The sequence below is a fragment of the Stegodyphus dumicola genome, chromosome 7 (assembly GCF_044657685.1).
Source record: "Stegodyphus dumicola isolate Sdum_Otavi_A_Nest chromosome 7, ASM4465768v1".
NCBI lineage: Eukaryota > Metazoa > Arthropoda > Arachnida > Araneae > Eresidae > Stegodyphus > Stegodyphus dumicola.
The window spans coordinates 54,157,426-54,170,688 of NC_140774.1; positions in this window are offsets into that span (position 1 = coordinate 54,157,426).

The following is a 13,263-nucleotide window of genomic DNA, read 5'->3' on the forward strand; positions in this document are numbered from 1 at the left end:
ATATCCTGTTTACCATGACATCATTGCCTCACCAGACTGCAAGCATTTCTGTATATTTGCAATTTTCATTTTTTAAAAATCATTAGGTGTATCAAAATACAAGATTTAATAAGATACAATTCCGATAATTTAAAGTATTTTAGTACAAAATATTAACTTTTTAACAAATATTTTCATTCAGTTCTAACAACCAAAATAACCATCAAGTTTTGAGGTGGAAAATTATCTATGGAGAAACCTGAGCTTTAGTTTGACCTGAGCTAAGCTATAGCTTGTGTCCCCAACAGCACGCTATGGCATTATTATGACGTCGCTATGACATTGCAAACGTGTCACATTGTGACGATCTCAATGTTGCAATAATAATGTAGTAGCGGCTTAATGTCCGCTTTTCGCGACGTCACACTGCGACGTTGACGTGAAGTCAAATTGGGACATCGATGCGAAGTCACACTATGACGTTGATGCGTAGTCACGCTGCGACGTTGTTGTGATGTTACACTGTAATGGGTATTGTTGTGAAGTCACACTGCGACATTCACGTAACGACACATTACGGCTTTAATATAACGCAACAGAGCGATATGAATCTTCTTCAATCTTCAATCAACAGAGCGAATCAATCTTCGTTTTCAGATTTAATCTATAATACTGAACAAATACTTATGGATACATTAGTCAGTAGTTGAGAAACGTGGTTTTAGAAAATAAATTACAGGAAATAAATATTTATACACTCTTTTGCAAAAAAATCGAAGCAACATGAAGGAAGTGGTTGCTTTTGATGAAACTGAATATGTGTATAGTTCATACACAGATAATAAAACGATTAAAAATCAAGGTCATAGTACTTTTTTACGGCTCACAATCATCCATTGAGTGTTCAAATTAGTAGTTAGTCGAACCGCCCCTGGTGGCAATGCTTGCTTGAATTTGTCGAGGCAAAGAGTGGAAGAGGTTCCTAATGTCATCCTGTGACACATTCTGCCAGGCATTCATCAGTTTTTGCTCCAGATCTGCGATATTTTGTGGTCTCCAAATCTGGTGGCCTACCATGCCCCAGACATGCTCGATTGATGAAAGGTCTGGTGACCTTGATGTCTAACGAAGAGTATCAGCCGCAAGGAGACAGTCCAAAGATATGCGAGCGGTATGGGGCCTGGCATTATCTTCTTGGAAAATGGCCCCAGGATGACGTGCCAGGAAGGGTAATGCAGTCGGCCTAAAGTTGGTATCAGCATATCGTTGAGCTGTTAAAGATGTACGGAGAATGACTAGAGATGACTTGCTGCCATAAGAAATAGCGCCCCACAATATCACGCCAGTGGTTATGGCTGTATGCCTTTATAAAACAAAGGCTAATTGGAAGCGCTTTCCCCGTTGTCTCCTCGGCTACGACACCACTCCAGACGACTCCGCCGATGTTGTGGGGTCAAAGGCAAACGTCTTAAAGGCCTCTGTGGGCGAAACCCCGTCTCAGACAAGCGCCGTGAGATGGTGGACGGTACCACGGGAGGTATAGACATGGCTGTAGTGCGTTGAATAGTCCACAATTGTCGTTGGGGCGGTTCGAGCCTGGCGAACAATCATCCTATCTTGCCTCGCATTTGTGCTCCTTGCCCTTTCAGAGCCTTCATTTCCTCGGCAGTTTCCTTGTAGCATACATTGCTGCCAATGTCTGTACGCTGCAGGTGGTGGCCTATTGCTCGGTATGACCACCCAGCTTCACGCAACCCTACAATGCGACCACGTTCGAAGTCGTTTAGTTGTCTGTAAGGTCTTCGATATCGTCGTAATGGCATCATTAGTCGCTTCTTTACGGAATTAAAATGGCAGCAACAAAAAAAGATAAATTTCCCGCCTCTGTTACTGCTTTTTTATACTTTGCGAATTCCGAACTAGAAATGCGCACTATGATCGCAGTTCTGTTCATTTGCCTTGAAACTTTGATCATTTGCATGCTTGATCAAGATGCTTTTGCATATCATATTTCGTCACGATTGCAAAAGTCCTTCTTGGAGCTTCGATTTTTTTTGCAGAATTATATTATAGTTAGCAAATTTATATTATAGTTAAAGCAGTTATACAAAACGGGCATTCCCTTTCACCATTATTTCGCCATTGACAAATTACAATTTTATAAAATTTTTAAGCTATAAATTAAAAAAAAAAACCTCTCTTACACTTCCCAGCTTCAATATATTTAAATAATTGTATTACGGTAAACATATCGCGTAATTTGTTTCATTTGAGGATTAATGTGAATAATTTGTTTTAAATATATCTGCATTTCCTAAAAGCATTTTACAGTTCTCTTAACAATTAGAGATTAAATTTGATACAGTTTTATACAGTTTATTATGCAAAAGCATAACAAACTTGCATGAATTAATAATTCCAATTCATAAAACAGTTATTGTTACCAAAGCTGAATTACAAAAAATCTGCATTACTCACTTCTGTGAATACACATTGTACTATAATCTTCATAGCAATCTTAAATACTGTTAGTAGCTCATACCGTAAACTGAATGAAACTCAGCTGTTTATGTGTTAAAGTTTATAAAGTATTTCTCCCTCTTTATTGGCATGCCTTCGTGGTGTGGTGGTCCGCCGATATTGTGGTCTTAAAGGCCTCTGTCGGCGTAACCCCGCCTCAGACAAGCGCCGTGGGAATGTGGACGGTACCACGGGAGGTCAGTGGTTCGATTCCGGGCGAAGGTGTTGCTTATTTTTTTATCTTTCCTTCTACCAAAAATACCTAATGTCTCTACAGTGGCGCTCGAAGTAAAAGGGTGGTGTATGATGATTCTCCACACCCGGAATTTGGCGATTGGGTTCGCTAAAAACCCCAGTCGCCCCTTAAAACGGGGAGTATATAAGGTATTTCTTCCGCCTTCTTGGCATGCCTTCGTGGTGTGGTCTGCACGCTGGGCGCGTGTTTCAGAAGTCCGTGGTTCAATTCCCGAAGAAGGTGTTGCTTATTTTTTCATTTTCCTGCTTCCGAAAATACCTAATGTCTCTACAAGTTCACAAGTTCTTTTATTTAATCAAGACATATGGGGAGTAAACACTTATTGTATACTGACTTGAGTGATAGTAACAATTACTGTATAACAATTGAAGAGAAATTTAAAAACTGTTATTAAGAATGAAGTAATAATTATCGACGAGAAAAATATCAGAGATGTATGACCTATATAGAAGAGCGAGAAAAGTCAGTGAAGATTCTTTGCTATCCACAAATTTTAAAATTCCTTTGTGAAAGATTCCTTTAATTTTTCTAAGTTTTTTAAATACGATTGCAGAAATTAATAACTTTTCATTGTCTATTTCTGCAAGAGATACGTTAAAGCAAATATAGATATAATTAGGTTAGATAATTAAATTATACATATTTAGACAGTCAGATGTAATTTTTAAATTTTTAATAGCAAAACTAAATATCTTTTTTTGCATAAGTGAAATACATTAATTAAAAATTAAATTATTATTTCAAATAAAGTTTATCGGTGAGGTTTAAATATACATTTCGGTTTATAGTAATTTTCATTGCATTTATAAAACTTTCTGCAATAGTTAAATTTTCTTAAAATACAATTTGAAATTCGATTTCTTTATAAAATGAAGTAACTTCTACTTTTGGAGCCAAATTAATATTAATTTACTCACTTTTGTCACAAGTGAGATTTAACCTTCTTTATATATAAGTAACAATGAAATGTAATTTCCTTATTTTTATATTGTTATTGTTTAAATATTTTATGTATCTATTTAAAAAATTAATACCATAATTATATTCTCTTAATCTCTCAAGTAGGAAATACTTTTGCATAGTGGGTTTTCATGTTTTCTTAATATGTAAAGTGAATAAGAGCTAGTTTTCCTTAGAAAGTCCTCCAAAAAGGCATTCCTTCTCTTAGGTAGGCAGCCATCGTTTGTTTTGCCATTTCCAAATAACCTAACCTAAACTAGGAAAAATTTTTCTTTAACTAATTCTCTTAAATAAGAAATTGAGTTACTTTAACAACACAAATATATTATACGTAAATGTGTGATATTTGCGAAAAGAAAAGAATATGATACATTTTAAAAATAATCTCTGAAATTTGCATAAAGGAAACATGTAGAAAAGTTCAGTGTTGCAAAGTAATACGCCATTTGTAAAGTTATAATAATTAAAAAATTTGTTCTGTATAACCAGAGTATGGTTATGGAAGTATGGCATCATTTGTAATGTGATGCTAAGTACCATGCAAAGAAGTAAGTTATTTTGTGAATAATTTCGAAAAATAGCGGAACACGTGTAGAGACATTGGTTTTTTTTTTAAAGCAGGAGAGATGAAAAATGAGCAACCCCCTTCGCCGGGAATCGAACCGCGGACCTCTGGAATACGCGCTCAGCATGCAGACCACTACACCACGAAGGCACGCTAAGAAGACGGGAGAAATACCTTATACACAATGAAAGTACTGCTATAAAATGTACAAAATAAATTCCTTTTTCGCATTATCTTTTAACATTCTAAACAACAAAAAGTGAATTATATGTACCAAATAAAACTGACTCCCTAAATTAAAATTTCTAAGAGAGACAAAATGAGAGTAAACTTTTGATAATGCCCTTGCTTCCGCACCCTCTGTAATACAAATAAAAGTTAATCAATTGTCAGTTCATTATTTCTTTTTGTTCATAGCATTTAAATTACGCTTTTATTATTATACATTAATTATTACTGATATCATTCACATCAATATACAATAAACAGTGCTTACCTGAAAATGTTGCACTGACGATATGGTCAGTGAACAGAAGGAACAGAACTAAAAGAATGGTCGCGAAAATCCTTAAGACACACAAATGCTGTGCGGACAGCAAATTGCTTGGTCAGCCTCTCTTGATAACACTAAACAAGGTAGAATGTGTATTCATTCACCACAGAACATAGTTTAACGATTTCTAAGTATCACATCAATAAAAACATGCAATAAACTGTCAATATTTTTAATAAAAAAGAAATAACTAAAATTGCAAGTTATTAGCATAAAAATAATTTATTTAGAAAGGTTTATTGAAACATTTAACAATGAATCGGGAGGGCAAGGTCAGCGCGTAAGAATACCTCTCATTAAAGAAGAATTACGTGAGCAAGATCAAGAGAGATCAGGGTGGGGGAGACTCAGAAATTTCTTAAACGTTTGCTGTGATGTATATGTGACATCCGTGCGACATTCACATCGACATCACAATGGGACATTTCTGCAACGTTGTATCGTGGTCACAGATATAATGTGAAGAAAATGTAACATTGGGAATGTCACTGCAACGCCACAGCAACTATATTGGGTAGCTTATACGTAAATCCTGCCCTGAATATAACTATTAAAAAATGAGAAACGTAGATTATACGAACTTTAACTAGTCAGTTCTAAACAAAGGACTCCTAAGCTGCAGTCAAAGAATATGAATAGAAGAAGAAGGCCAGTTATATAGTACAAATAACATACATGTTACAACAAGAGGACACTTACTCTCTGATTTTCACTCCAATTACCCAACACATCCACACACAAATAGCATCGTTCCAGTCCTTCCTTTATAAGTTTCTGGCTACATAATGAAACTCACGTGTAGAAAGAGCATAGAAATTCATCTCTAACAGCATAATCAAACTATTTCTTCTCAAAAGGGTCTTCAAGCTCATGAATATCTTTAATGTAATCCTGAGATAGCAATACTTCCCTGAAACATGAAAACCGGCTTCGAAAACTCTGATTCTTAAATTTAAGAAACCACCCACGGCTCCTCAATCATATCACCCAATAAATCTTCTATACTTCATAAAAAAAATCATGGAACTAGTTATACTCATCAGAATACTCGATCATTCAGAAGCAAATAATATTATCATACCAGATCAATTTGGATTCCGGAAAAATCTATTCATCTCCAATCTGTTATACAGAGTGGCTGAAATGGCTTCGTAGGGTATAGAAGCTAAGAAGATCACAGATGACCATTTCCTCAACGAAGCCAAAGTTTTTGATCGTATCTGGCTGGAGGCATTCATATACAAAATACCAAACTGGGCTTCCCAGATTAAATTACTAAGATAATTAAATCCTAGCTGTCTCGTAGGCACGTTCTTATTTGTATCTTAAGTATATATCCAACTCTCCGCGCTATTTTAGCCGGTGTATCACAAGGGTCCCTATTAAGGCCCACCCTATTCAAAATTTATGTGTACGACATTTAGCGCACAAACAGCACAGTACTTGTAGTGTATGCTAACTACATATCGATCCTTGCTGAAAGTGCATTGTTAGTTCAGTCATCCAATATTTACAAAATCACATATAGGCACTGAATAGCTGGCTATAGGACTGAAAAATCCAAATCACTATCGGCAAAACGTTGGCTATACTGTTCACGCAGAAAATTAAATTAATGAATCTCAAATTTTATGGAACCCCTTTCCACTGGACTAATCATGTCCCTTACATAAGAGCGATCCTCACAAATTCTTTCTCATGGCCCCACACATTACATCTATTATTCAGAAGTTTCGAGTGTAAAGTTAGACTCTACCTCTTAACAGGTAGAGACATTAGGTTATTTTTTAACCAGGAGAGAAGAAAAATGAGCAATGCCCTCTCCGGGATGCGTATTTCCAAACCCTACCCCACTTTTCGAATTTTTGACGTCACGGAAATATCGACTTGTTTCACCTGTCAAGACGCCTACCCCACTTTTGACTACTACAGCGCGCTTTCAAAAGAATTGTGCTGCTGAATAGTGTGTTTAGGTGCTAATTGTGAGATTTTCGCAATTTAAATTATTATGAGTGGGAATTTACGCAAAATCTTTAGTGAGTGGTTATTGTTTATCGCCGTAGTGTATTTGAGGAAAGAGGAGAATAATTCACTGCTGATGTAGTATACATTAACAGTATGAAAAATCTGGAAGGTGATACTCCGCAATAAATGTGCTGCATTTCATCGCGAAATTCAGCGACGCCAGTAAAACAAACGAAAGTGTTCGAAAAACTTATCTACATCTGAAGCCACTATACAAAAATTGTATGTGTGCCAACACAGCAATTTAAATAAAAAAAAACAATTGCAGAAGAATTGCAGTGCCTCTATGTGCTTAAAAACTACGAAGTATTCTGCAGACTTTCGTGCCAAAATCAAGGTTGACAAATAGATTAATACATTTTATTGTTTCTTTTAGTGTATATATTTCAAAATTATTAAAATAACTTGAACAGTTGTTTAATTGCTTAAAACAGCAATAAAGTTCATTTATAAAGATATACAAGGAACTTCATAATTCATTGCTTTGGTGAACAACTGAAATTTACTAAATTACGTAACTTTATAACATTAAATATCTTCGTAACTGTGGTATTATGCTCTGTTTTATAAAAGCTTAACTATTTTATTCATTTGTTATACATTAAAATACTTTCTGATTTATTTACTAAATGCGTAATCAATTATCAGGATTACTAAATGTATTAAGAATTTCCATACATGCTTGTGCAGTGTGAATGCATGTTTGTGTAATGAACTTTGATTTTCATGAACGAAAAAGAAATACAATCTCCGAATAAGTACTTTTTTGTTTTCCAGTTCCTGTGTTTAGCTGTAAAAGTAAATTCACTTCAAGTATGTGTCTGTGTAATTTTGACGATGTAAATGCTGAAATGTATGTATAGTAAAAACTCAACCCCCCCCCAAAAAAAAAAAAAAAAAAAAAAAAAACATCCGGAAAGCTCTTGAAATTTTGGATGTCCGAGCATATAAAAAATGAAATATTGTAATAAGTGAATGGAAGAATAAATTACTAGTTTAAAATCATAAAAACAGTTCATCTTATTTGTATCAACTTGACTATCAAAAGCCAATACTTAATATTATGCACGATTTTAAAAACAATGTATGCTGCTGATCTTTGGAATATGATAACGGGTGATTTTTACAATGGTTGTTATGTGGATTAAGACTGCAAGTTGAGACTTTAAATATGAACACTAGTAATCTGAAAATTTTAAGTAGTAATTTTATATCCTATGTTTTAAGTAATTAAAAAATATATTTTTAACCACTTATTATTAATTTTATAAAGTACATTCTATAATTTAAATTTTATTTACTTTCATCTATTTTTAATGTTTGCCATTATAAATTTCATACTATGTACTTTTTTAAAATTTCATAGTTGCTAATTAAACTTCCTTTACGATTTATTTAGTTATTCTATACATAGTACATTTATATTTTATGTAAGAAAGGGATTTATGTGCAACAGATGTACAGTGAAAATCATTTAACACAAAACTGAGGGGACTGAAATATTTTTTCGTGTTAAAGAATATTGAAAAGGAAAAAGAAAAGCATATATTCAACAAAATTAAGCTTATTAGAGTACATTTTATTCACATAGATATGTATGTATGCATGTATTTAATAAAAACCAATGAAACAAAAACATCCACAAGAACTTAATGGAATTTAATACAAAATTTTCAAGTTTTTGAAAAACAAAACATTTATTGAGTTTTGGGAAAATAATCTGATATTTTTCTTTACATCGTCTTTTTTAGCATCAAATTGTTCAATGTCAAACATTTTGTTATTCATTTCACCATTGGAATGTGCGTCTAAATAACTGTCCATACTTTTTATGATATTCCTCATTTCGGATTACGTGGGAACAGGAACTGCATTCATTTTATTTTCGTCATCAGAATCTGCATCAATGATATCTTTTTAGCTTTGAACAAACTCCAAAATAACTTTGTCTGCCATAATTGGGGCTGTATACACATTATCATAAACTACTGCAACGAATTCTTCTGATAGTACAGTAAGACAGTTCATTAATACAGAAACTTTCTCAAACATTTCATTAAGTGCCAGCTCAGTTTCAGTATCCTACTTCTCCATTTCTTTCGGCGCCGAAGAATCTGATACTTTTGAGAATTCTATGCAGTGCAACATATGAGCCAAACTCACTAATTTTTACTCGCACTGCCATGTACTCATCACTGAATTCCAAAGCTAACTGATGAGAGATGAGATGTTTGTGTGACGTTTGTAGACATGGAAGGCGAAAGTACCATAGATAAACAAAACTGGCTCGTGCCACAGGCTATTCCGAGGATATTTCAAAGCCAAATTAGCCTCTTTTCTACGAAACATGTGAATTCACCTCTCTTTCATTTCACACCCCGCTTAAATCTCGCCAACGATGCCAGTGTTTTCTGTATTTTGTTCATTTCCAGAAAGGATATCTTTTCGTGTTAAGCGATTTTTGTTTCGTGTGAAGAGAAACAAAATGCATGAAAATACATAGTAGTTTGTGGGGACCGTTGCATTATTTCGTGTTAACCAATATTTCGCGTTAAACGTATTCCACTGTATACAGGTGTGTTTGGACTATGTATATACAAATAATTTTTTAAAAGGAAAATTTATAATCCTTCCAAAAATTTTTGTGCATTATGCTTCTAAAAATTGATCAGTAAATATATAAAGAAAGAAATTTAGAACCAATTTTTCAGAAAGAATAAAAATTGAAATTCAAATTAACTTGATAAAATCCTGTTTAAGACTAGTAAAATCTTTTTAAATTGAAAGATATTTTTAATGATTTTACTTCTTCCCCCCCCCCCATTTTCCTCTGCTACTGCTGTTTGATAAGAGGTTCTAGTAAAGTTTTGTGTTAAAATTATTTTGAACTTTCAAAGATTTTCCACTGCAGGATTTTAATTTTTTCTACATTTTTAAGGGCATGTTTTCTTTCTTTCTTTTTTTTTTTTAGATTCATTTTAGATTAGAAAAATATTTTTAAATCGGAAGATATTTTCAATGATTTTTCCTTCGCTTCGAGGAGGACTAGAATTTTTTGGTGGGATAAAAAATATATTGAAATGGTTCATCAGCTGATTCTGGATACAGAAAATCAAGGATTTTGTTTTAGAAGGGGAAATGTAATTAAATTCGACATAACTCCTCTTTACGATATTATGTTAAAGTTAGTTGGATTCCTCACCTTTCTTGTTCTTTTATACTACTTTTTTGGTTTTTCTTGTGATGGTTTATTTTAACATGTTGACTGCCGTGGGGGTCACCGGTGACCTGCACTCGACTTGGCTACAGCGCCGTGAGTATTTTTTTCACAACCCCAAAATATTTATGAAAATTTTGTGGGACCCCATAAGCATTGTGAAAATCTGACACACACGCGCGAGTGAAACTGTCAATTTTTTCCCTTGTATTGTAAGATAGTATTGCAGTTTTAGGTCATTATCTTTAATTTCTTATTTTAAGACATAGAACAATGTGAAAATTTTAATTAATTAACAGACGAAATGACAGCGTCACGTGCAATACAAGTAAAATGAACATTTGTATTATAAACAGAATGCGTTGAAACACTTTTGTTTTTCTCTTTGTCTGTATTGTCTTATCTTTATCTATATTCAGATACATTGTGTAAAAATATTGGGTAATTGTAAAATTATTATATTAAGTTTAAGAAATACCAAAACTACTAAAATTTTTTGCGACCCCCTGCTGTAGATGGGGGTTGCGATCTACAGTTTAAGAAAGTCTGGTCTAAAATAACGTTACAATATTTGATTTTGTTGGAACATTGGATAACTGAGGCCACAGCCAGTGCAGTTATGGCAGGTGTGCAAATTTTGGAATTTACAGAAATATCAAGTAGCAAAATTTTTGGAATTTAGGAGTGGAAAAGTTTTTAGAATTTAGGACCCACAGAGATTGCATAGCACAGCTGTTCTGTATGCTGTTCTGTTTAAGACAAGCCTGAAATCATTTTTTTTTTCTTTTTCTTTTTTTTTTTTTTTTTTTTTTTTTTTCAAAATGCAATTGATAACTTGTTTTTTTACAAAATTTTAACTTGGGAGTCATGAACAAATTTGTGGGGGGTCACCAAATTCAAAGAAATTTATTTGACAATAAAAGATATACGGATTTTGGATGTTTTTTAAAATTTGCCAGGAATTTTAAATTTAACATTTCCATATTGAACATTCCATATTTAAATTAAACATTCCATATTTCCATTTTTTATTTTGAAGGCACAAACATATAAAATGTTTGTACCTTCAAGATAAAAAATTCTTAGAACTAACGTTTGTTAACATTTTTTAGGTGTATATTGTATGTTGTCGTCAACAAAGTCTGCTTGGCGAGATTTGCGCCAGTGAAATTGAAAAGTACCTCAGAAACTAAACATAAAGATTAAGTAATTAAATCTGAAGAATTTTTTTAAGGAATGAGCTGAGAGCATGAAAAATTAAAATGTATTTTTGAAAAAATATACAACAGTTCCTGAGAAGGATTTACAGGCATCCTTAAAAGTTTCATATTTAATTGTAAAAAATTTAAAACCTCATACAATTGGAGAATTGCTCATTCTTCCTTCAGCAATTAAAATGACACCATTTATGCATGCAGAAAAATATAGTAACGATTTAAAAGCAATAGCATTAAAAAAAGATACTGTTTCTCACCAAATTTTTGTCATATCAGACACTATAGAAACCAAAATCCAGTCTTTACTATAAAACTTGATGAAACTACCGACATTACTAAAATGTTTCAATTCATCGTTTATGTGAGATATATTTTTGAAAACGACAAAGTAGAATATTTTTTATGTTGTAATATTTGGGAAGGAAAAGCAACTGGAGAGAAAATATTTGAAATTATTAACAGACATTTTGAAACAAATAATCTTACCTAGACACACTGTGTCGCAGTTTGTACTAATGTAAGCTTTTAAAACTAAGCCAATACTTTGGCAAGGAGAATTGAAAAAAAAATAAATAAATAAATAAATAAATAAAACAGAAACATGCTTTTTCACAATTTACTAAAGAAAATAATACAGATTTCTTGTTTAAAACAACATATTATAAAACTGACAGAATATTTTTTGGATCTGTGACCCATTTTGCCTTTGGTATTTTCAATTCCAATGTATCTCTAAATGAAAAAGAACAATTAATTGATATTTTAAGTGACGGAATACTGTGTGTTAAATCTCTAACTTGCCAAAAATTTTAGTTGATTGGAAACTAATATGCTGATTTAAAAGGAATGAAAGTAAATTATTACGTTTCTTACATAAAATTGTACAATAAACCTTTAGCTTATATTTAAAACTTCTAAAATGCTTATGTTACATTTTTCTGTTATATAAGCATTGAAAGAGGATTTCTCAGTGAAATAGAAATAATTTTGCTATTGAATTAACATGGAGAACTTTTTTATTGAAATATTTTTTCTCTGTGACATTAGTTGCATCTACTACAAAATAAAGATTAAAGAACTGTTTTTAAAACATTTTGAATTCATTGTCATATTGATCTATGAAGCACTAGATGAGTTTTTATTACATTATTGACAAATATAGTTTTTAAACAATCAAAAAATTTTCAGCGGAGATAATTATTTGTGAAATATGAATGTGTTTTCAAAGAAGAAATAAGTGATAAAAAGAAAATTCAGTTAGAAGATTCACATCTCTAACAAAGTAATTTGATTTAATCTTTATAATAAAATATATTTTAAAATGATAAGGCAAAATCCAATGTGAAAGGTTATGCGAAGATTACGATAGTACCTAGAGTATTCAGCATTTCGTGTAATCCTATAACCAGATAATAATTTATATTAAAATAAATTTTATTTGAATGAAGTTTCCTTATTACAGAAACAGTAAAATTATGCAATTACATAAACGAATACACTTTCAGACAATATACTTAATACTGTTTACAAGCGCAAGCCAAAGTTCTGTTTATGTTACTTCTCGCCCTTCAGCGCATGCTCAAGAATTACCATCCAGGCGAAACTAGTCGATTTGTCCATGACGTCAAAAATTCGAAAAGTGGGGTAGGGTTTGGATATACGCCTCCGGGATTCGAACCACGGACCTCTCGAATACGCGCCGAGTGTGCTGACCATTACATAATGCATGCTAAGAAGGCGGGAGAAATACCGGATATACTTTCCCTCTTAAAGAGCGCCATCTATAGAGTTTGCTTGTTCTTTTTGGCAGCATACAACGGGAACTCTACGTAGAAGACGAAATAGCGAATACTTGCTATGTCTTTTTAGTATAAATGCGAAAGAGGAAGGTTTAAAATAACCTTTTTATTTGACACTAAATTAAAACAGTTGCATGCACTTGGTGCTCACAAACCACCACCACTTGTGGCT